This window comes from Sarcophilus harrisii, chromosome 6 (assembly GCF_902635505.1).
Source record: "Sarcophilus harrisii chromosome 6, mSarHar1.11, whole genome shotgun sequence".
Lineage (NCBI taxonomy): Eukaryota > Metazoa > Chordata > Mammalia > Dasyuromorphia > Dasyuridae > Sarcophilus > Sarcophilus harrisii.
This window is the reverse complement of record NC_045431.1, coordinates 43,551,733-43,576,752: the sequence shown is the minus strand read 5'-3', so window position 1 is coordinate 43,576,752 and position 25,020 is coordinate 43,551,733. Positions and strand designations below refer to the sequence as shown.

Genomic DNA, 25,020 nt, shown 5'->3' with positions numbered 1-25,020 from the left:
GTCACCAAATAAACTCATCAATTCTGTCAAACAAGTTAGTAACTGGTTAGTAATTGAGTAGTGATGAGTGATGAGTGTGTTCATACAAACACTCTTAACATAGCTATACAGATATAAAATACCATATTTACTAATTTTCTCATTCTCCCTAGCATTTACTCCATCATTTTATGATGACATATAACTTTATTAAATATCAACTTTAATACAAGAATCCTGAAGACAAAGCAGCTAATGAGAGTTTCTTGAAAATGAAGATTTTTATTACTTAAGTGTAATTCTGACATATTCTGTATATATATATATATATATATATATATATATATACACACACACACACACACACACACACACACATACACATCATCATCATCAACCTTAGGAATTGTTTTATTTTTCCTTCCCTTTTATTATCACTTGTCAGAGTGATTGACACAATCACTGGAAGGCAATGGAAACACTTTGGATTTGTAACCATGGGATTTGGGTTTGAGTCTAGATTATTTTACTATCCTCCTGTGTGAACTTGGACACATAATTTTATCTCATTAGGTTTCAGTTTCCACATTTGTAAAACAATTGATTTCGACAAGATGAATTCAAAAATCCCAGTTCATAATCCATGATTGTTTGACCACCTTTCTTCAAAAATTCAATTTCAAAGGAATTTAATGTTTCTTTCAGGCTTTGTGTTGTCCTGGAGATAGTAGCACAATATTGCATACATAGCTTTTTCTCTGTTTAAGTAAATAGTAAAATATCTGTAAATAAAGGAGAAATAAGAAAATTAGGCAGTTTTGCTACTCATTCAGAAAAAAAATATATATATAATTTATATATGAAAAATAGAACTTACTTTTTAACTTTCAAAATAGTAGATCTGAATAATATCTGGAATTATACTGTGAAATGTGACATTTGGTAGTATGCTTTCATGGATTTAATATTGGGAGAGTCTTTCTAATTCTTTATTTCAAAAAAGAAGAGAGTGATTTCAGCTTAATGACAGAACAGATTGATCCCTGCCAATGCTAGGAAAGCTAAAATCCTTTCAGTGCTGTTGACAGGATTACTGATGTCTACTGGTAATGCTACCTACACATAAATTAGCATTGATGTAAACTAATTTGTTGTATCTCTGCAGATTCCTCCCGCTACATAGACAGTTTACCCACAACTACGTAAATAGAAAAAAATTTATTTAATATCCTTGTTTGTAACATAACATATCAATTGATTTGAAGCTTACTTAGTTCTTATTATTTTCAGGTGACTTCACTTTTGTTTCTATTTTCACCTCCAAATATTTCTTTATTACTGAATTCATATTCAAAGATGTTTTATATTCATTCTTTATATTTCTGGGAAAAAAAAACAGAACCTCCCGTTTTTAAGAGGGAGTTCTCTCTTTTATTGCTACTCATGTCTCACCATTCACAAGTCTTCAATTATTCTCTTCTGGGTCTCATAAAGAGGTGATCATCACCTCTTTTCATCAGGACAAACCTCTCTATATATTATTTCCTCCATACTGTCAACTCCCAATAGCATTTCAGGATTCAGCTCAAATCCTTTTTGTTGGAGGTTTTGCCAGTATCTTTCCTTTGACCTTATTTCTAGTCTGTATAGATCTTGAATATAGATCTTGAATATTTATAATTATTTACATGTGGGCTGCTCCCTCATTGTGAATATCTTAAGGGCAAGGATTGTGTTTTACCTTCCCCTTAATGCAGGGCTTGACATATAATAATTGCTTCAAAAATGCTTGTTAATTGATTTCAAAGTACATTGAGTGTGTGTAATATAAGAACTTTAGGGATTATACTCATTAAACTGGTCCCTGCTTGTTGAGATTTGATGGAATGACAAATATTTTTCTCTTCTACTCATAAATTACTGCAAAAATACATACATATATATGTATATGAATATATGTTCTCATCAGTATGGATGTTTTTTTTCCTACAGCCCAGTTTACAATCCCAGTAAATCTCACAATTAGGTCATATGCTGAAATATGTTCAAAGAAATGGAGAGGTTTAACTTGATTGAAGGGATTATACTGCTCATGATAAGTAACAAAATAAAATAAAGTATTGATATATTTTTTATCATTAAGTTTTATAATTTTATTTTTATCTTTTGTTCTAAAACTCTTCATTTATGAATGTCAGTTCTTTCTTCCACACATATCTTTGCTTGTTGAAAAGTTTTTCATAAAAGGATATATGTTACTTTGTTTAGTACTCTTATCAGTTCCCATGGATTTATTGACATTTCTATGCTGATAATTGTCAAATCGGTCTTTCCTGCTCCAATCTCTTTGCTGACCTCTAGTTTCATAATTCTATAACTGCTTTTCAAACATCTCAGACTGGCTATATGGTAGACATCTTAAATTTATTATGTCCAAATAGTATTCATCCTCTTTCCCCTAAAACATTCATAAAACCAAAAACCATTTTTCCTATTGTAAAGTACAACACAGTCCCTCAGTCATCCTCTTGTGTTACGTCTCATCCCTTAAAACTAAGCTGTTGCCAAAGCCTGTCAACTTATCTTTGCTGTATCCTAAATTCTCTCTTCTCTCCTCTGACTTTGTTACCATTCTAGTGAAAGCCCTTATCCACTAGCTCTTGATTACCCACTGCAGTTGTTTGTTGGCAGATTTGCATGCCTCAAGTCTCTCCCCATTCCAAATAATCCTCCTATCAGCCATCAAGTTATTTTTCTAAAACCTAGGTCCGATTATGTTGTCTTCTGTACTAAATAAACTCTAGTGGCTTTCTATTGCTTCAGACCAAATCCAAAAATCCCCTTTGGTGATCAAAGACTTTTAAAACCTAAGCCATTCCTGCCTTTTCCAGTCTTTCAATATCTTGCTACCCAGTGCTCCTATGGCATTGGTTTCTTGGTATATAAGATATCCCATTTTTCTTGGTTCTGATCATTCTCTTTAGATGTCTCCCATGTCTAGAATAGTCTGCTTTTTAATTTTTGCTCCAAATACTGACTTCGCCGGCTTCTTTTCCCAATTAAAAATCCACCTTCTCCAGGAAGCCCTTCTCAATTCCTCTTAATGTCAGTCTCTTTTTTTCATTAATTATTTCCTATTCATTCTGTATGTAGCTTTCTTTTTATATATTTGTTTGCCTATTGTTATAAATAGATTATAAGTTTTTTGAGGGCAAAGACTGACTTTTGCCTCTTTCTGTATCCCTAGTGCTTGGCAAAGTGCCACAAGAATCTAGTAGACACTTAATAAAAATTAATTAATTGATTGAAGAAAAAAAAATATATATATAGTGTATGTGAGTGAGAGAGACAGAGACAGAGAGACAGAGAGACAGATTGATAGAGAGACAGAAAGACAAAGAGAAAGAAAATGAATCTTCATCTCTTGTTTGGAAAAGTTTTCCCACAACCTGTATCTGTGAAAGGTACTTGATTTAGCACTTGAGAGAATCAAGAAAAGTTTCATACAGAATACAGAAGCTAGAGCATCTATAGTGATTGCACACCTTAATTTATAACATCCTAATAAGGAAGATGGTGAAAAATTGCCAGCCATGTTGATTCATAAAATAGTGAGACACAACAGAGAAGAAAATGTTTATCAAATCCTTGAACAAAGGTACCTAAATAAAAAATTTTTTTGAAAGTATTTTGTGATAATATTGAAAGATATCCAAACATCTTTAGTATATACACATCATTATTATTGTTACTACTACTGAACCTTTGAGGTTTAGAATTTAACATTTAAAGCACTTCATACTTTTCTTCCTCCCTTTTGAGTCTTCATTTAATCCCTTTTGCTCATTCTAGGCATTATTTTCCACACAAATATTGTATGTCTTATACTTTTTATCTTCATATTGTCTCTCCTTTCTCCCTCCATTAGAATGTGAGATCCTTGAAGGCAGGAATCTTGTTTTTGTCTTTCTTTGTATTCCTAATTCTTATTTAATACAGTATCTGGTACTAAAGCAGTAGTAAATCAATAGTTATTGACTGATTAAATACTATCCATTCCTGTAAGTGCTATATCAGGAAGCTGAAAAGGTAGTGGAGTAAACAAAGTCAGAAAGAATAGGTGGACAAGACAAAGAGGAGGTCTGTCATGTAGGGGAAATATTTTGAGAACATTGTGAAGAATATGATGAGAAGATACCAAAATTCTTAGAAGTACTCTTACTGTATTTCCAAAAATGAGGTGACCAAGATCATATTAATAATTACTCATCCATACACATACTATTCTACCTCTATGAAAATATTTGAAACCCCAGTGGGAAAGATTTGGTGGATTCAGAGGTTTTAGGTTTTAATATTCCCCCAACCCCTCCTTTCACTTCTACTTTTTGATTTGGACAAGATATTTAACCCCTGCCTCAATTACTTCCTCTATAACAGGATATTGGATTAGATGTCCCCTAAGGGGTTTTCTGGATTTAATTAAATTATTTTATGAATCTATTCATTAGTAAATCTTTGATAAAATAGGAAAAGGGAACAGGAAGGCATTTGTAAATGGCATAGTATATCAAGGAACATCTTGACAGTTTTCCAGTTGACTTGATTCGACTATGCCCATCATCTGTTGACTACAAAAATGTATATAATTTGATAAAATACACTATGATTTTTGGTTAGATAAATACAATATAAATGATTATGCATCTTCTTGACTTTTTTTTTAATTGTGAGTTTCCTGAGGGGAACTTTTTTTTGTTTTTGAATCTTCAGTGAGTAACACTCAGCCTTTTGCATTAAGGACACTTAATAAATATGTGTTGCTTTGAATACAGCAAAACAAAGGAAGTGAACAAATTACATGCAAGTGTTTGCCACTAGAGGTTGTCTTGTCCAAAATCCAAATGGAAAGATTTTACAAGTAGAAAAATGAGGAGGTCTTCCAGATGCTATTATTTGCAGATGATAATGTGGTGATTGCAAAAAGCCTCAGAATGCTGCAGAGCCTCTTAAATGAGAAATAAAATCATCCTAAATAATTCATGCCATTATTTATTCAGAGAAAAACAAGTGGAATAATAATATTTATTTGAAATCTATAATATACAATTGAAGGGATAATAATAAATCTAGTCCACCAGCTCACATGTATTGGACAGGTACTGCCAGTGAACCTGGCCTAGAATTGATCAGGAGAGAGAAGAGGGGTGGATTGCTTTGGGTAACCATGCAATCATTTGTAACCTTTTACCTGAAACTTAGAGCTATCTTTTGAACTATAGCATTCTTCTAGAGATATATAATTGTGAGTTTCCCAAAAATTATAGCTAAAAGTTACTTAAATGACAATATAGATTTATATAATAAATGTGAATAGGCTACAACTTGGTACCAAGGAATACCTGCAAAAATAAGCAGTATAAAAATGTTTTCAATTGAGCTAGACTAAAATATGTGGATCAATCATATGGCAAGAGGGAGGAATAAGTGGTTGATAACTTTTGTGTATTCTATTAGTATTCTTGAAATAACAAGACTGCTAGAAGAAGGCCTCCAAATGTTGAGTGAACTTTCTGTGAAGGAACCATAAGAGGATATATAGAAAATAGTGACATAGGGTAAAATGACATGGAGAGATGGTAATCTGCACCATTGGAGGGAGTGCTTATTTCAGTGAAATTATAAATATATTAAAAATATCAAAGTATAATATTGTACCCCCTTCACATTTTAAAAGCATACTATATGATTGCTTAAAAATCAAAATATTTAGCCTTTAATCTTCATGTAAAAGAACAATGACTATAACAGAAAAACGTCCCTAAACCCACCAAATAACCAAACAACCTTGCTAAGAGAAATAAGAAATCTCTTTGAAAGTCTTGAAGCAGAGCCATGTAGATGAGTCTTTAGGTATGGCTTAACACTATAGAGCCTCTGAGGCTTCTTCCAATCCCCAAAGTCTGTGATTACATCCTATGTGTTTCTGCCCCATGCCCTCCCTTACATCCTTCAAAAAAGCTCCTCTTAATGTGTCGATGTCTTCCTCTAGGTCTCACAGCTTCCTCTTGGTACCACATAAGCACTTGACCAGATATAAACCCAGTACTGGTATTGCTGGGTCAGAGAATATGCACAGCTTTATAGCCCTTTAGGCATAATTCCAAATGGTTGAGATAATATTTGTAAAGAGCTTAGCAGAGCCTGCAATATAGCAGAGACTAAATAATTGTTTGTTCTCTTCCTGCATGTAAATAATTTCCATAGTAATAACTTTGAATTGTCTCAAAGACAAGTTATTAAAGTTTAGTGCATTTTTTAGACAGCCACATACTGTCTTACAAGTCATAAAGAGGTGATACTAAAAGTTTCTGTAGCCTTCATTTTCCCTTCTCTGATATTGAAGACCAATCAGTGGCACAGCCACATTTTTACTTTTCTGGAAAAGAAACTTGACCCAATTTTTGACATATTTAAGATAACATTACCATAGGTTATTTTCCATTGTAGCTTAAAGACACTACTATTAAGAAAGCAAAGGCCTGAACAGTTTAAGCCACTGATTGTTTGCTAGATAGTTACTCTGTACTTTTACTAAGCCTTGGTTTATACAAAGATGTATAAATTATGGTTCTTGTCATCACAGAATTTAAACATAATACTAAAAATAAAATATATGTATAAATAATTATAAGAAAATGTAAGCACATTAGAGAATTAAATAATGCAGGTGATTTTATAGCTCTTTAAGGTTTGTGAAGCATCATTAGATATTATACCATTTGATCCTCACAATAATCCTGTGAGGTAGGTGGTTCAGGAACTGTTTTCCCCATTTTAGAGTTGAGAAAACTCAAGAAAATGAATTGATTTGTTTAGAGTCACAGGGTAAATAAATGTTGGAGGCTGGATTTGAACACAGAAGTTGACTTCAAGTACATTACACTTTACTTTTAATACAATGAAATACTGAAGAAAGGGAAGGAAAAAATGACAACTGGGGGGACTCAAGGAAAACTGGATGAAGAAAATAGTGGTGTATCCTATACAATGCCCTATGTCACACTGGAGTGACCACTCTGTGTTTTCTGCCACCATTTGCAATCCTGATCTGCTACAGAAAGTTTCCCCTTCAGAACAACCACCAACTCTCTACTTGAAAAGAGCAAAATTGACTTGACCTTGTTTTTTCCCTGCATTTCATTTTTCTGCTTCACTGCCTGGAATTGTCACTACAATGAATATTTTTATGTATTTATTTAATATCATTAGACAAAGCTGAGGAAGGCACTTTAAACACACTGAGTATGAGAAGAAAAATGAAGTTAATTTCCCCAATCATCAAAATTCAAATGGCTATAGTGTTTAAGGTTTACAAAGTGTTCTCAGAACAACTCACTAAAGTAGATAGAACCAAGTTAATTCTATTATGGATGGGAAAACGTTTAAATTGCTGTCAGCTGAGTGCTGCTAAGACTTATTACAACTGAAATGGCTCCTTCCACTTCATTTTCCCTTAATTCTAGCTCTCCCAGAATCCTCAGAGCAGCAGGTGCTGGTCAATAGGAAGACCTGCCATCATTGGATGTGCTCTCTCCCCTTGTCTTCCTGCTCACAGGGATGGATGAGATGGGATTCAATGACCCTATTCCTTCTGATAAGATGGAACACTACAAGCTTACCATCTGCCTTGCTGTTGCCTTGACATTGTCATATGACTTATATGTCTTAAAGGCTGCTGTGCTTTTCCATTTACCTCACCACTGAATCTTTTAGTCTTCTGGGCTTTTTCATCTGCTCTGAAGCTGAACTTTATTGTATATATTACTTTCTTTTCTCTCGCTCTCCTCACCTCTCAATATAATTTCAGTTCTCTGATAAGTACTGTTTCAATGTCTCTATTCACATGCTTGGAACAGTTTGAATGACTTTTCTTGCTTACTTTAAATCCCCAACTAAAATCCCACCTCTTACTTGAAACCTTCCCCAATGCCTTTTAATTGTAGCACCTTTTCTCTGATAATTAATTCTTATTTATCCTGTACATAGTTTGTTTTGTATATATATTTTTGCATCTTGTCTTCTGCCTTAGATTGTAAGTTCCTTGAGGACAGGTACTATTTTTCACCCCTTTTTATAATTCCCCCCACTTAGCATTTGGCACAGAGTAAGCATAAACATTCATTGATTAATTTTAGATTCAGTGATTAGCACAGGTAGTTGACAGAAAGACCTAATAAGTGTTAATTAATTCAGTATGATCTGAGAATGCTGAGGCAAATTTTTTCTCTAATTATAAGCTGTGTACATGCTATTTGCTTCATTCTTTCTATTCTGAGCTTGTAATCTATAAACTATAATGGCAGAGTTTTACATAAGATTGTTGATAATACACTTAAAAAGGTCTATATCACAATTTGCTCAAGACAATGAACAAAATGTCTGATGTGGTGGGAGGTGCCTGCGATTTTATTTTTTTGGTAAGGGAAAAAAGATTTCTACAAAATTTTTTAAAAATACTATTTGAAGCATTAGAGCTATTTTCAGAAATAAACCAGAGGAACTTGGCTAAGAACATCTAATTTTGAATGAATCATTTTGACAGCCCTTGTCTTATTTCAGAGGAAAATCCTTTCCATCTTGGAGGAGATTTTAAGATCAAATATTTGACCTTTTGAAGGCTTAGCTGTTCTTTAAATTTGATAAGAATCTGGCTTTTCTTAAGTCATAAATTTGGAAATCCATGAATTCCTCTAATAGCAAAGAAAATGTCCATGTTTGGCGTTATGAGAATTTCTTTTTACTCTTATCATTTGTTTTGCTTTGTGGGTACAATAGAATGTCCATACTATCTTTTTATTCCAATATCTGGGTGCAAGTCTTTTATCCAATTTCTCATGACCTCTGTGAAATAATTTCGTTTTTAAAAATTCATGATTTCAACATTGTCTTATATGGTATTCCATTCACGCTGTAGTTACACAAATATATACAAGCAGATCATAGGGTAAATTGGAAAAAGAATATTGGCCAATACAAACAAAATAGGATGACTATAAAAACAAATAACTCCTTTTTTTCCACTCACAACATCCATGGAAGGAAAATGCTCTTATTATCATCTATATTTTAAGAAGAGGAAGCTGAGGTAGAAAGAGTTCATGACATGTCATGAGTCCAATAGCTCAGGCAGGATTTGAAACCAAGTCTTTGAGGCTTTAGGTGGTACAGTGTAGAGAGTAGTAGGTTTGGAATCAGAAAGACTCATCTTCCTGAGTTTAATCTAATTTCAAATATTTACTAGCTATGATCTTGGATATGCACCTTAATTCTATTCACCTCAGTTTCCCTGTCTATAAAATGAGCTGGAAAAGGAAATGACAAACTACTCCAGTATCTCTGCCAAGAAAACTCCAGAGAGGTCACAAATTAGAATTAAGGAAAGAAATAAAGGGAAAAGAGGTTTTAGTAGTAACTCTTAGCAACATTTTCCTCTCTAGCTCTGTTATTCTACCCACTTCACTCCCTGATGCCTTATTTTTAAAAAAGTTACTTTGGAGTCTAGAGTATTAGGAAGGAAGGAAAGGGGAAAGTAACAAGCAATTTATTAAACTTTATTTTGTGTTGCTTTATTTTGTGTGCTAAGATCTTTAGGAATATTATTTTATTTGATGCTCAAAACAACTCTGTAAAGTAGATGTTAGTTGTATTTTCCTTTTATAGTTGAAGGAAATGACTCAGACAGAAATTAAGTGACTTTCCCTGGAAATTTGAACTCAGGTCTTCCTGATTCCAGGATTCTGTCCTCTGATACATGCACACTGGGAGCATATTGTATCACGAGTAAATAGGGAGTATAGAGGAAAGTAAACTTAAATTAATAGAAGATGAGACAAAGTAGGGAATTGTGGGTCCTAGAAGTCCTTTGGTGGGAGTTCTTCATTTTATTCCTTTATGGGACTCTCATGACTTTCTCCTTGAGTGTGATAGTTTTCTTTGGGGCTCCTTCGGAAGCTGCATGTCCTTGGGGCATCTGGCTTGTGTTCTACATTTGATGTAGAAATAGTCATCAGCTGTTTCAGGGACATATCTGAGATGCCTGTGGGAAACCCTCCTTTTGATCGTTCAGTATTCACAAGATCCTCCTCTAGCCAAGCTTATATAAACCTCTTCTTCTCATGCTCTCCTGCAAACAGTTCCTTCTCAGAGGCTAGAATGGACTGTTTTCTCCTGTAGGTTAGCATAGTTCCTTGCATAATAGAACCTAAAGTGATTGGCTTTTTTATATAAGCCTCAATCAACCCTACAATACTCCCTGGGTCACATCCTTGCCAATAGTTCTAAATACTCTCCTCCATGCTAACCTGATCAATTTATTTTAATTTCTTTGATTAATTAATTCAGGAAAATTGTTCTCACCAGATTAAAAGTGCTGTGATTGTCAAATTGATCCCACATTTACACTAACAGTTGGGAAAAATTGAATTTAAAAATCATTTTTTATTTAAAAGCATACTTCAATGAAATCAAAATGATTTGGGATCACATATGAGAACATAAAATATTTCAAAAATTAAAAAATATTTTTAACAAAGCAATCATTACCACATAAGCTATTTCTGAATTATATTTTTAAAACTTATCAGTGAGTTAAAGAGGAGGAAAAACCTATTAGTTTCAGGAGGAGGTAGGGACTAGATTTGTGATTTCATCAGTAAAAGAACTAACTTCTCAGAGGAAACTCTCTCAGTGCTTCAGTGAAGTAACTTGTTTTATCAATGAAGGGTATTAGTGTTTCTACAACTTGTAGTCTAAAAGAGTTTCTGAACACAGAAAAAAAAACTTAATGATTTGCCCAGAATTATACATTAAGTATGAATTGAGTTCAAGACTTTGTTGAAAAAATATATTTGCTATATCATGCTGCTTATACTTAGTTTTAGTAATCCTATACAAATCCTAGATTGAAATCCAGAAGGAAGTCAAACATTAAAATATATTTTAAAAGGAAATCAAAGATCATTTTAATAACTTTAAAGTAATATAAAAAGTGGGTTTTGATAATGATGAACAGCAAATATATATGTACATCAAAGACATTGACATTTTTATAAAGATTTTAAAATCCTACTATGTCCAAGGTCTTGTGTTTGGTAGTGAAGGAAATGCAAGAATGAATAAGAAACAGTCTGAAAAGTTTATACTGTACTTTAATAAAGAAGCCATTATCAAATAACTATAGTATCCCCCAAACCTATTATAGCATGTAAGAGAAATATATTTCAAAGAAAGGCTATAAAGGTTTAGCAAACAGAAGGGATCTTTAAAAGCATCCAGTTGAACGTCTCTTTTATAGATGATGAATGCAAAGCTTAGAAAAGATTACATGGTTTGCACTTATTGACAGAACCAGACCTTCTGATTCAATTAAGTGTACTCTTCTTTAATTTATTTTTACACAGTGATCCCATAAACTCAGGAAAAGAGCAAAGGTATTCAATTAAATTCAATAAAAATATATTGGGTACCTACCACATGAAAGGTAGTGTGCTAGGCACTGAGGGATATCAAAATGAATAACATAATTCCAACCTTCAAACAACTCAGTCTAGGGGTAGAAAGATTTACACAATTCAAATGCAAGATAAGTCAAAGTCAACCAAGATAAATGACAAGAGAAAGAAGCAATTCTCTAAATTCTAAAGAGGGTGAGATTACAGAAGAGGTGAATTTGGTCTCAAGTCCCATGTCTGACACATACTACATGTGTGATACTGGTAAATTCTCCACTTCTCATTTTTCTTGGCAACAATATAAGATTATAAATTACAGAGATGGTGTCAGCCAAACTGCATCAGTAGAGTTTCTTCACCTTGAAGTTACCTATACGATGACATGACTGGTCTAGTATGTTTTTCTTAGGAAAAAATCAGGAAAAATCTAATTTGACTTAGATAGGATTTAAACAAACAGGGATTAAAAAAGGACATTTGTATTAGCAAAGGTGGAATGATTAAATATTTAATAACTAACTATGCAGAGACCAAGTGTATGCAGGACATGCTTTTTAGTCTAATCTTCATTATTAACATTTCTCCATCATTCTCTTAAGCTTAGACAATCAATAAAACAAAAATTCAATATTTGCTTTGCAGATTGTCAATATCTGTTGTAAATGATAACACTGAAAATTTAACAATCGGCTCCAATTGGCTTTAGCATGTCCTGCAAAAGGGTACAACATTAGAAAAATCATGGAGGAAAAGGAAAGGATGAGACACATTGGGGGAGCATTTTAAACAAGTTTGTGTTTATTAGTAATATAGGGTCGAGAGCCAACAAGTAAGGACTGAAGGTAGATTAGAATGAGATCTCTGCTGGGGAACAACCAAGAGAGCGTTCTCAATCCAAGGACAGGACTTTTAGTTAAAGTTAATTGGTATTCAAAGGAAGTTGTTTTTTTTTTTTTTTTTTTTTTTGGGGGGGGGTGATAGAGATTCTTCAAATCCCAATTATTAAATCGTTGCCAAAATAAACCAGTTGCCTGTCGGAGATATACTTTTGTGAAAATTGATGATTGTACTTTCCTCCAATTAATAGACATGACTTTTCCAGACAGACAAGACTATTTGTAACTTACACAGAACCTGAATTCACTTAGTGAAGAAAAATGCCCCAGAGATTCTGCTAAAAAGTTATTAGAAATAATCCACAACTTTAGAAAAGTTGCTGGTTATAAAATAAACCCACATAAGTCATCAGCATTCTTGTATATCACTAACAAAATCCAACAGTCAGAGTTACAAAGAGAAATTCCATTTAAAGTAACTACTGATAATATAAAATATTTAGGAATCTATCTGCCAAGGGAAAATCAGAAACTTTATGAGCAAAATTACAGACCACTTTTCACACAAATTAAGTCTGATCTAACCAATTGGAAAAATATTAAATGCTCTTGGATAGGGCGAGCAAATATAATAAAGATGACAATATTACCTAAACTAATCTATTTATTTAGCGCTATACCAATCAGACTCCCAAAAAACTATTTTAATGACCTAGAAAAAATAACAACAAAGTTCATATGGAAAAACAAAAGGTCAAGAATTTCAAGGGAATTAATGAAAAAAAAATCAAATGATGGTGGCTTAGCTGTACCAGATCTAAAATTATATTATAGAGCAGCAGTTACCAAAACTATTTGGTATTGGCTAAGGAATAGATTAGTTGATCAGTGGAATAGATTAGGTTCAAGGGATAAAACAGTCAACAAATATAGCAACCTAGTCTTTGACAAACCCAAAGATCCCAGCTTTTGGGATAAGAACTTACTGTTTGATAAAAATTGCTGGGAAAATTGGAAACTAATATGGCAGAAACTAGGCATTGATCCATACTTAACGCCGTACACCAAGATAAGGTCAAAATGGGTTCATGACCTAGGCATAAAGAATGAAATTATTAATAAATTAGAGGAACATAGGATAGTTTACCTCTCAGACCTGTGGAAGGGGAAGGTCTTTATGACCAAAGCAGAACTAGAGATCATTACTGATCACAAAATAGAAAATTTCGATTATACCAAACTGAAAAGTTTTTGTACAAACAAAACTAATGCAGACAAGATTAGAAGGGAAGCAATAAACTGGGAAAATATTTTTACAGTCAAAGGTTCTGATAAAGGCCTCATTTCCAAAATATATAGAGAATTAACTCTAATTTATAAAAAATCAAGCCATTCTCCAATTGAAAAATGGTCAAAGGATATGAACAGACAATTCTCAGATGAAGAAATTGAAACTATTTCTAGTCATATGAAAAGATGCTCCAAGTCATTATTAATCAGAGAAATGCAAATTAAGACAACTCTAAGATACCACTACACACCTGTCAGATTGGCTAAGATGACAGGAAAAAATAATGATGATTGTTGGAGGGGATGCGGGAAAACTGGGACATTGATGCATTGTTGGTGGAGTTGTGAACGAATCCAACCATTTTGGAGAGTAGTTTGGAACTATGCTCAAAAAGTTATCAAACTGTGCATACCCTTTGATCCAGCAGTGTTACTACTGGGATTATATCCCAAAGAGATTATAAAGAAGGGAAAGGGACCTGTATGTGCACGAATGTTTGTGGCAGCCCTTTTTGTAGTGGCTAGAAACTGGAAACTGAATGGATGTCCATCAGTTGGAGAATGGCTGAATAAATTGTGGTATATGAAAATTATGGAATATTACTGTTCTGTAAGAAATGACCAACAGGATGATTTCAGAAAGGCCTGGAGAGACTTACACGAACTGATGCTGAGTGAAATGAGCAGGACCAGGAGATCATTATATACTTCAACAACAATACTAGATGATGACCAGTTCTGATGGATCAGGCCATCCTCAGCAACGAGATCAACCAAATCATTTCTAATGGAGCAGTAATGAACTGAACTAGCTATGCCCAGAAAAAGAAACTCTGGGAGATGACTAAAAACCATTCCATTGAATTCCCAATCCCTATATTTATGCACACCTGCATTTTTGATTTCCTTCACAAGCTAATTGTACAATATTTCAGAGTCTGATTCTTTTTCTACAGCAAAATAACGTTTTGGTCGGGTATACTTATTGTGTATCTAATTTATATTTTAATATATTTAACATCTACTGGTCATCCTGCCATCTAGGGGAGGGGGTGGGGGGGTAAGAGGTGAAAAATTGAAACAAGAGGTTTGGCAATTGTTAATGCTGTAAAGTTACCCATGTATATATCCTGTAAATAAAAGGCTATTAAATTAAAAAAAAAAAAAAGAAAAAAAAAGAAAAATGTCAGGTTGATACACATTTTATCCAAAATATTATGGTTACTTGAACATAAAACATACAGATCCAATTTATTTCTCTTGCACAGAGAAGTATTAGTTTAAATTATACATCACCAGATTTCTAATATCAGATTGCAGAGTTAGATATATAGAGAGGTTCAGGTCTATCTGCCTGAGGCCTCTACTGGCTTTGGCCAGATTTGCCACCCTTTTAGACTCACTGAATGTATCTAGTTGACAATTCAGAGGATGTAAGCTCAAAAGCTACAGGCTAGTTTGTATTCAGTTTCATCCTGATTAACTTTCCATTTTAATATGAAAATTTGAGGTCTTTCTTTCTTTTCTTTTCTCTTCTTTTCTTCCTTTCTTGCTTCCTAGCTTCCTTCCTTGCTTCCTTCCCATTTTACCAATAGCTATATGATCAAGAACAAATCATATAATCTCTCTGATTTCAATGATGTCACCTTTAAAATAGGGACAAAATATATGACCAGTTTTGTTGTGAGGAATGCATTTTTAATATCTTAAAGAGCTAAATAAATACAAACTATGTTTAGATATGTAAAATATAATTATAACTGTAGATAGAAATAGACCAAATATGCAAAAACAAATACATACATGCATATACATATAAATATATATGGTAGAAGAAGAAAGAGAGATCTTACAATCATTGTCATTTCCTCCACAGTTGAGAAGAGCCATTTTCAGTAATCCTCCTCTATATCTTGCCCCTGGATTCAGATGGGGAAAGTGAGGTAAGTGACCTTGCATAGCCCTCCCTCACTTAAATCCAATTCACTTTCATGCTATGGCAGCTCCTTCCTGATGATGTGGTCTCCTGGAAAAATGAATAACAACAGTTGAGAAGAGTATTTAGTCTTGTTTGTGTTGCCTCATCTAAGCAAGAGCATGGAATGACTAGACATGCATGAGCTGTTAGGATATGTGAGACCCTCAGGGCCAGAGTTTCCCTGGCTCCTGATAAAGTGACATACTCATTGAACAAGGCATTTGTTTTTTCACCAACATTTATCAAGTTCTTATTGCATATAGTATGTTTTCTAGTGCCCTGGGTGATGGCAGAGTATGAGGGAATTTTCCATTCCTTTTGTTTTCAATGTATGGTCCATAGCTTTTGAAAAACTTTTTACTTTATGCCAAAATTTCTTAGGCCTCATTTTAGTTACTGATTTTAGAGCATCGTGAGGATCTCAGTATTTTCCACTTGGGTGATTCAAAGGGAGAAATACATTCATAATTGATTTTAAAATCACTGTATTTTGGGATATGTATCCAGATTGGAGCAAGTTATAGAAGAGAGGAAAAAAAAATAAGGGATAAGACCTGTGAAAATTTGAAAAAAGTTGCAATGTTCATTTCTAAGGTGGTTTAATTCCATTTTAGATATAATGTGTTTGGCATGTTAGATTATTATGTTTTAATATTTGTTTATATTAACATAGTTTTCATAATTTTAAGACTTTTTTTTAATAATCCTAATCTATGTGAGGATTTGACCTGAATTATCCAGAATACATGCACATGTACACACAAATACAGACACATACTTCATTTATACTAATTTGGCATCTATTCAACAATTTAATTTCATTAAACAGACAGTTATTAAACATCTACTAATACACAAAGTCCTTTATTAGATGCTTGGATAACAAGGATAAAATATAACTATTTCCTGCCCTCAAGAAATTTGAAGTACAATTGAGGAACACTAGACAAGGATTCTAATTAGTTTGCCAATTTGAATGTGATCATCGCAAAATAAAGATTGAGACAAAGAAAAAAGTTGAGAAGGGATAAATCAATTTCAATATGAAGAGAAATTAAGAAAAGTTTCACACAAAAGATAACCGGAACAGGGCCTTGTAAGAAGGAATTTTACTTTAACAGTGGAAATCAGAACCTATGTTGTGACTTAAACTCCAATGGCACCCTCTGCTCCCCTAAAGGACTCTTGTTCTGGACTCAACTAGCCTAGGTTATTCCAAGGAGTGAGTTCTGAATACAAGCAAAGAATCAAGATTCTTTTGAATTTTGATTGATTGCTCCCACACAGATAAGAGTTCCAGGAAATAATCTCTTCAAAGTTAGGTCTACACTCTAATCATGGTGATGTTCTGGATGAATGCATAGAGAAACAGGAGTGAAGGCCATCATTTTGGAACAGCACAAAATAAAAATATATAAATTAATTGATGTTATTTGCAGCTTGAATAATGGAAATTTCTAAGTATTGGGAGTCAGAACTTATATTCTAAACCTGAATTGACACTATGTGACCTCAGACAAATTGCTTAACATCTCTAAGTTTCTATTATTTCATTTACAAAATGATAACATACATCCATTAAGCATAGATACTTTGCTCTCCCTCCTCTCTGTCTCTCTCTGACTTTGTGTCTTTGTCTCTGTCTCTCTTTCTCTCTCTCTCTGTCTATGTTTCTGTCTCTCTTTTTATTTCTCTTTCGATTTCTCTCACACAGTTTCTCTCCTACTCTATCTGTATCTCTCTGTTTCTCTCTGTCTCTGTCTCTATCTCTGTCTTTCTGTGTGTATGTCTCTATCTCTCGCTATCATTGCAGAATGGCAAGAATCATACAAGATAATGAGTATACAATAGTTTGCAAATTGTAAAGTACACAACTAATTGGAACTATAACCATCAGATAACTAATACAACTTTTCTATTCCTATTTGAATGTGGAAACCCTAAGACAGAAGCAGCTTTTTTGCGGGGAGTGGGTGGAAGACATCATGCATGTAAAATTCCCAAGAAAGAATCCAGGATACATATAGAAAAAGAAAATGAATCAGTTATTAAATTTAATTTTAAAGCTTTGTCAGTGATGATATGGAAATGAGTATGTAAAAGCTTCTAACTATATAATAAGGCCCAAAGTGAATTGCCAGACTCAACTAATGCTGATATAACCAGGGATGTGATGTACATAATTATTTGATAGACTCATCTTTGAATATCATCGAGGTGGAATATTTATCAGAAAGTGAAGATGCACATCAAATACAAATTTGCTGTCATTTCAGGATAACTATTTACCTAATTTCCTAAAGAAAAAAAAATCCAGTAATTGAACCCTGTAGCTATAGATGTATTGTTAAATACAGAATGCCTTAAAGACTTGAACATGAAACTACTGTTGTGAATCTCACAGCAAATGAGTGAACAACTAAAACTGGCAGAATCTTGTTTACTGTTGTTTGGTACATGTGTCATCTGCATCACTGCAACCTACTCTTCATTCATAGTGATAGTTGTCATAGTATTTGGCAAGGAAAAAAAGCACCAAAAAAAACCCGAACCAAAACAAAACAAAAACCTTCCTCAACATGGAACAAACAACAACAAAACAGCCCCTTTGCATCTGTTGTTGTGAAACTATGATAGTGTTTATTAAATTTTATTGTCGCTTCTTCAGAAGCTAAAGAATGAACAACCAGTCAATGAGGCTTTCACTTATAATTACTTCTAATTTATATTTAATTTAGGGTGCCTCATTACATTGAATTCCCAATCCCTATATGTATGCCCACCTGCATTTTTGATTTCCTTCACAAGCTAATTAATTGTACAATAAAAAAAATAATAATAATTTAGGGTGCCTAAGCTCCGTTTCTAAAAGAAATTTTAGAAATTTATAGACTGAAAATAATATTGATAAATCATCTAATCCATATTATAAATATCCCAAACAACTTAAATTATATCCTTCTTTGAAAAGCTTACAGAAAGTATTTTTAATTCCCCTTGATAATATGTATAATAAATAAACTTTCATTATCAGAAATTCCCTCATATTTAAGCTGTCTTATACTATTGTTTAAGATTATATCCTTTTGTTTGTTTGACCTTCATTGGAGAGAGAATGCCTCTAGTCTTCATCTTTTTAATTTTTCATATAATAAAGAAAAAAATACTTTCTCCCTTAGATTTACCCTGAGCTGCCATCTATTATTTCAGCAATGTTTTGGGCTCAGATGTTTTGTAGCTTGGTCAGAATTATGAACAAGAAAATGTGTACTAGTAAATCCACATTTAAAGAAAAAAAAAATCTAGGGATTGTTAAATTCTTATTTTTTCTTTCTTTGGTTAAAATATTTCAATCCCCCCTTTTTTTGCTAACCCTTTAATTCTCCTCCACCACTTCTTCTTAAACTGTTCCTGGTTTCTCTATGTCTTTCTTAAATTATGGAGCTCAGAATTGAACATTACTTACTCTTTAAGTGTCTGAGCAGGGTTGAATTAATGGGAGAATTACTGCAGGTGGAGCAGATGATAAGGAAAGAGTACTTTATCCTTGCAGATTCTTTGAATATTTCTGACAGTAGTTTAAATAAACTTACCTTTTGCTTTCCAAGGTGAATTTAAGCAATTCAAAAATTGTTCCACATTTCAAACTCTAACAGATCTCAGAAGAACATTCTATGCAATGCCAAGATGAAAGGATCCTATTTTTTATCTGTTGCTCTCATCAGGCATAATTTTAACAGAAAAAATAAAACTGATTTATGTCAGGCATCCGATGACTGAATACACAAGAGAATTTTATATTTATTGATATAGTATGGATTTTATTGCTGAAAGTTTGGGATTCCTGTTTTGATTAGTTTCTCTTTATGTCATCTGTCTTGATTACAAACTTGAGAGACATCTTTGCTGTCTTGTGTATTAGTTATGTTTTATTAAAGGAGTGTGAATATTCAAGTGTAGTAACCTTAACCGAACTCATAATGTAACATTTATGCTATATTCTACTCTCAGTTCAAATCTGAGGATAGTAACGGAACTGATCTAGAGGTAAAGGAAACTCACAGGTTACTAAATCCCCCACTTTATTTAAAACAATAACTTTTTACTCTAATTATTTTGACAGAATTCCTTGTTGCTTTTCTGTCTTCACCATTTCAAATGGAGCTCTTGAGAGCAATGAAATGACAAAATTGATGCAATTGACAGAGATGGAAAGTCATGAATAACCAAAAAATCAGTAACCTTTAGTGAAAATGTACCTTTTTTTCCTTTCACAGTATGATACAAGAGAATAAATGCCCACATTAACCGATCACCTTCTAGTTGAAAAACATTTTATGAAAATTCAAGTGACCTGCTCCAAACTAATAAATGGTGGAATATGGACTTTAACCTAATTTTCCTGACTTTGGAATTCTTTATCTTGGGTAAGTTTGGTAATGATGAGATATCAGGAAAATTCTTTAAAAAAAAGAATATTAACAACGTTAATTTAAATTTTGTATATATATAATATACAACATATACATATATATATATATATATATATATACATCCACATGCATTGTATGTGCATGTATATGACTAATACTATTAATTTAAAGGACCTCATATGGAGATGATTTTCATCAAAAGAAAATTAATTAAAATTAAAAAATTAATTTGAGGTCATTCTGACAGCAAAGCAGTATATATTAGGATCATTTTACATAACTTATTTCTGAAATATTAGTGAGAAACATTTTTGACAGTCAATAGAAGGGGAAAGATAAAATGTAAAATATGGGCCTTATCTCTCTATTTGTGAGTTTGGAGATAGAATAAACAATTTCACAGGATGTTCTTTAAATTACTTTTAAGTTATATTTTTCTTTATTTGAGGTAGCAGAAAATGGTTGGATAGTCGGCCTAGAAATTAGGAAAATCCAGTTTCTAATACAGGCTCTTGACATGTATTGACTAAGTGACCCTGGGCAAAGCACTTAATCCCTTAGTTCCTCAGGCAACCTTAAAGTATAAGGAGCAGAGGAGTTATTAAATGTCCTTGGCTGAGGAAGTTTGCTTGCTAGGAATTCTTTATAACAATAAAATCATAAGAATCATAATGAAGATGATATGACAAAGCAGTATCGAAAGCTATATGTACAAAGTACTTAAGTGCAATACAGGAAAACTAAAATCATACTATAAATTCATGCTCTAGAAACAATTTGAATAGATCTATTTTTGTATTTATAAAGGAACATAGTATAAATTCAAGAATAAGCTTTTAGAGAAGATAAATTATTTTAACATAAAAATTATCTTGACAATTTCAAAATAAGGAATATTATCTCTAATGAATATAGATTCAAAAATTTGAAATAAAATTCTAACTGACTACATTGTCAAGGATCTTAAGTTTTAAGTAAATGGTGAGAATGAAATCATGGGGGACAGAGTAGTGAAATCTTTAAGGTAAGAAGGAAACTTTATTACCTTTGAGATATCACAAATAAAATTAAATATATAATTTCATTGAAAAGAAAGTGGTTTAACAAAAAATGGAGCAGTCTAAACAAATAATCACTATTCTATAATTAGAGTAAATAGGAGGTTAGGTAATGAATATGAGAGGGCTTAGTTATGATTTTTTTTTTGAAGAGTTATTTAACTCAGTATAATATACTTAAAAAGAAATCAAAACACAATGAAAGATTTAAATCAAGGCCTCAAAATTTAATACAAAGACCAAGACCAAATCCTAAAGTATCCATATTGCATCTCACAATTAAGTTTTTTTTTTTTTTAAGTTTGAACATTCATTCCGTACAAGGTAGTAAACTAAATAAATTAGAACAAACATGTTGAATGTTTCACTTTTGAATCATAGATACAGCTCCTATATTTGTTTTATATATAAAAAGCATGTCTCCCAACATTCATTTCAAACAATATTCCATGTAATGTAACCTAACATAATTGTAACTACTGTAATTTAAATACACTTGCTGCTTAAGTACACTCCTACAACATATCTACCTTGAGAAAAGCTGAGATAGTTTAACAGATATAATCTTTTCTCAACTAAGTTATTATCTCCTAGATGAATGTTTTTCTGTGTTCAAATATACTGAATTTGAAGTTTTAACAACAATCCCAATTTCACTTACAGTAATCATAAATCATAAGCTTGTATTGAAAAAGTATTAAACTTCATTTGTGTCTGTGTTTTTTTTTTCTTTTAAAAAGGATCAGAAATCAGTATTACTTCCCCTCATGTTCGATGTGTCAAATGTCCCTCATGTTCTATCACTCCCACAGATGTACTGCTCCCATTACTATAGGATCTGCTATTCCTTTACTTTCTATGCAATGTTTGATTGAAAATTCCTGCAGTTTTCCTGTAAAATTTGGTCATCTCCGTTCATGCTTCTTTGACCACCATAACCTTCTCCATAACCACTCAGCTGGTGGATGACTGGACCAGTTTGACAAGCTCATGTCCTCCATCATTCACTATAAACAACACGGCTTGCACCTGCTGTAGAACTCAAGAAGATGTCTTTTGACATAACTGTCCCAACATCTTCATGAGCAGCAAATTCAGTATCTGCTTCTCCAGTCACTCTGCCATCAGGTGTAATTTCAGTGTGCACTGAAACAGGGTTGAGTGATGAGAAGAAAGTTTAATATCATTTTCAGTAGCTCCGTAAGGTAATCCCTCTCTTGTGCACACAATTCCTCTTGTACTCTGGAAAATGGGCCCACCATCTCCATATGTATGATCAGATATTCCTGAAAAGTAGTGATTGAAATCTCTTCCAAATGTGTCCGACCCAAAGCCATGTCCATCATTATATTGTAATCATCAGAGACTCCATCCTCTCCACTATAGAGGTCTCATTTTATTCTTTCAAATTCATCTCCCCTATCAATGTTATTATAACCTCTGTTAGCCCCATGTCTGTCTTAAGCATCTGGTCATTGCACAGCCATTAGCTCTTGAACCATTGAGTATAAACTTCTGTTTGGTTGCTCCTGAAGATTTCAACATACTTCTACCCTTTTCTTTTCTTGTGTTTCTTTAGAGCCTTTTCAGCTATTTCCCACAGAGCAAACTGCATGAAGACCTCCCTTAGATTCCTTCTCTGGAAATCTACTGGCAATATTATCCCATTTCACAAAATTTCCAACCCTGAAAAATAAAACACATAACTAAACAATTTCTCCCTTGCTACAGCCAAACGGGAGTCCACTAAGATACACAGAGCCATATTGGCAGTGTCAGGACTAATTGGGCCATTTCCATATTGTTTAACTTGAATACTACAACATATTTATATCCCTTAGTTTGTCTTTTTTTCCATTGCCAATTTGATTTCATCTTCTGATTCAAGTTCAACAAATGCTTCCACACTTGGTCTGTCTTTTCAGATACCGATGAAACAAATGCCCGATGCCTCATTTTGAATTTTACTCCAAGAAGAAGCATTGGAATTTATCAGCTGAATAGGATTAGGGCAATTCCTGGACTTTCACCATGAAGCCTTCTCCACCTTTGATCATCAGCATCACTTCTGCAGCCAGTGATGGTGGCTTGATCCTTGACTTCAGTGTGGCTACAAAGAAATAATAGTCATCACTTTAAATGAATATATTCAAGTTAAAAGCTAATGCAGAATGAGTTAATGTTCATAAAAGCATTGAAGATAATAGGAAAAAGCATTTACAAAGATAGTATACCCGAGGGAAAGATCCTAAAGAGAAAAGACTCTGGTAAAAAATGAGGAAGAGAAAAAATTAATGATGATGTTAAATTGGCACAGATATCGAGCTTATTATTTAAGTGAATTTTTCCATTAAATAATAGTAGATAATGAAGAAATAATGAAGACCTTGAAAAACTGACTGTTGACAGAAAGCAGATAAGGAAGTATAGTAATTGGAAAATTTTCCGTATATGCAAATCAGTTGGTCCAAATGACACCCCTCCTTTTTTTTTTTTTTTTTTTTTTTTTTTTTTTTTTTTTTTTTTACCATTATGTTAGAAAAAATATCTTTTGTACCTAACTTTTTTGTCATCAAGAAATTTGTTTGTATTGGCTCATGTGTGAACTATGTCACTCAGCATCAGTAGTTGGCTGAAAATACATATACATAGAAAAAGGAATCCTGTTACTTGGAGGAAACTTCTCTGGTTCCAGAGGTTTGGTGTTAGACTCAGTCTTGTTTGGAATACTTATTAATAATATGTAAATGATACTTAAATAGGAAGGTATTGTAAATTCTGTTATTGTGGTGGAAATGTTAGAAGACTGCAGCTATCTTTGATGAATTATTTAGGTTGGTTGTCTAGAAGGTGCTAAATCTAAGCTATTTCATCAGGAATTGGAATTTTTACTATGTGTCAATTGCTTCAATTTTGAATGTTTCTTTTTATTTTAAAATCATATATTTGGGTGTATATGTGTGTGTGTGTGTGTGTGTGTGTGTGTGTGTGTGTGTGTATGTATAAAAGGAAAGGAAAATAAATCAAAATGTAAGGAAAGAATGAGTGGAAAAAGAACAAGATCAAGTAAGAAGGCATGATTTCTATTTGGTTGCATGTAATATAAAGCATTGCTATTGGATTATACTTAATATATCAATTATTCCCCCATTAAGTCTTCCTCTTGAGAGAAAAAAAAAAGACATTATGAAGCTTTAGGTAGAAAAAAAACATTCATTAAGGAAGGATTTATTATGTATCAGGCATTGTGATAAATGCCAGGACATCAATAAAGACCACTCCTATTTTCAAGAAGTTTAAATTCTAATGTGAATAGATAGTACAAAAAAAAAAAAAAAAAAAAAAAAAAAAAAAAAAAAAAAAAAAAAAAAAAAAAAAAGACAGTTGGAAAGGGAAAATAGGGAGACAGTCTGACATAGGGTATGGAAGATTTAGGTTCAAGACCAATCTTTGACAGAAATCATCTGTGAGATACTGAGCATATAGGTCATTTAAACTCTTAGTGCCCCCTACAGACCAGAGGCATATCTCCATTAAAAAAAAAAAATACAGGTTTTTATTTTTCAAAATGGATGCAAAATTGTGCTTGCTTTGGCAGCACATATACTAAAATTGGAATGATACAGAGAGGATTAGCATAGCCCCTGTGGAAAGATGACATGCAAATTCATGAAGTGTTATATATGTGTGTGTGTGTGTGTGTATGCTAAATGCAAATTTCCTTTTCTATTTTAAATATACTCAAATATATTTCCTATTAGAAATAATATGGCAGCATTTATTTATTTAGATTCATTGCAGTACAAATCTACACATAATTTCAATAGATCCCAGAAAATATAAATCAAAAGTCATACTCATTTAAACAATGCACTTTGGATCTGCTGTCCTGCCTGCTCTCAAGATGTCCTTCTCCAGATATGTTTATCACTT

At 32.9% G+C, this 25,020-nt stretch overlaps 1 long non-coding RNA gene, 1 other non-coding gene and 1 pseudogene across 2 annotated transcripts; 1 reads left to right on the top strand and 2 right to left on the bottom strand.

Moving 5' to 3' along the window:
* Nucleotides 1-349: 349 nt before the first annotated feature.
* On the bottom strand, nt 350-19,269 carry LOC116419969. The gene is made up of 3 exons (XR_004230294.1): nt 19,190-19,269; nt 15,472-15,644; nt 350-761 (listed from the first exon to the last, which is right to left on the bottom strand). It is a non-coding gene; the product is annotated as an uncharacterized LOC116419969 (long non-coding RNA).
* Nucleotides 19,270-21,943: 2,674 nt separating this feature from the next.
* Nucleotides 21,944-23,192, bottom strand: LOC100920754 (annotated as a pseudogene).
* Nucleotides 23,193-24,669: 1,477 nt separating this feature from the next.
* On the top strand, nt 24,670-24,776 carry LOC116420165. Its single transcript, XR_004230446.1, has one exon. It is a non-coding gene; the product is annotated as a U6 spliceosomal RNA (small nuclear RNA).
* The last annotated feature ends 244 nt before the right edge of the window (nt 24,777-25,020 follow it).